General features: G+C 42.4%; 1 protein-coding gene across 3 annotated transcripts in view; it reads right to left on the minus strand.

Moving 5' to 3' along the window:
- unc5db (unc-5 netrin receptor Db) overlaps nucleotides 1-1,147 on the minus strand; it is a 263,236-nt gene that overhangs the window by 81,087 nt on the left and 181,002 nt on the right. The gene's annotated exons all lie outside the window — the stretch shown is intronic.

The following is a 1,147-nucleotide window of genomic DNA, read 5'->3' on the forward strand; positions in this document are numbered from 1 at the left end:
AAGAGAACTGAAAGATGTAAGAGAGTGATACATGTGATACTATGTTGTCCTGTAAATGTGTTATTTTGTGTTGCAATAATAAAAAAAATACAGCTACTGTATGTTCAAAGGCCAAATAAATATACAGTTACTTCATGGCTTAATAAGCATGCAATGGATGCCTGGATTTAGATCTATGAGGCTAGGCTAAATAACTGAAAAATAATGCAGGAATACCACTGCTGAACTATACTACATTATACAGAGCTAAACTGCAGCCTCGAGGATGATCATTCTCTTGAATCAACACCTCTAAAAACCATTTGAACAAAAACTGAATATTATCACCTCCATGAGGGAGGATGCATTGCAGGACTGCAGTAGATTTAGCTCGGTGTACCTATAGCCTGCCAAATGCATATCACTAACATTATCAGCACCACATTATTTATTATGCAAGCTAATGTGCAGCTGTGACTCAGGAGGTGGAGCAAGTCATTGCCTAACTGTAGGGTTGGCAGTTCGATCCCTGGCTTCTCCAGCCACCATGCTGAAGTGCCCTTTTAAGCAAGACACTGAACCTCAAGTTGCTCCTGGCTGCCATCACCCCAGTTGTGTTTGACTGTGTGAAAGATGGTGTGTGCAAATGGGTCAGTGGGCAAATAGTGTAAAGCACTTTGAGTGCGCTTCAGTACATATAAAAGCACTGTATAAACAATAGTCCCTAGCATGTTTTCAGTTTAGAAGAACAAGATGGTGATGAAACACCTTTATTTGGCCAAGTATGTTACACACAAGGAATTTGTTTCCGGTACAGACTTGAGGCAGCCATCTGTGGCGCCAACTCAACCGATGGCTCTAACTATCAGGGGCAATGGGGGGGGGGTTCAGTGTCTTGCCAAAGGACACTTTGACATGTGGACTGCAGGCACCGAGATTCAAACCTCCGGTTGGGAAACGGCTGCTCTACCCACTGAACCATAGTCGCCCCATTAGCAAATAACCATGAGCCAGAAATACTGATAACAAGAAGTCTGTGTTGGCAGACACCGACAGAGTGCAGCTCTGATTTAGTGGGATATAAGAATTCAGTGTTCATGTATAAAGCCAGGAACAATTTATTACCTGGTGGAATTCAAAAACTATTTAATGAAAGGGAAGGGGGATA

This window comes from Monopterus albus, unplaced genomic scaffold (genome assembly GCF_001952655.1).
Source record: "Monopterus albus unplaced genomic scaffold, M_albus_1.0 scaffold40.1, whole genome shotgun sequence".
NCBI classification, from domain to species: Eukaryota; Metazoa; Chordata; class Actinopteri; order Synbranchiformes; family Synbranchidae; genus Monopterus; species Monopterus albus.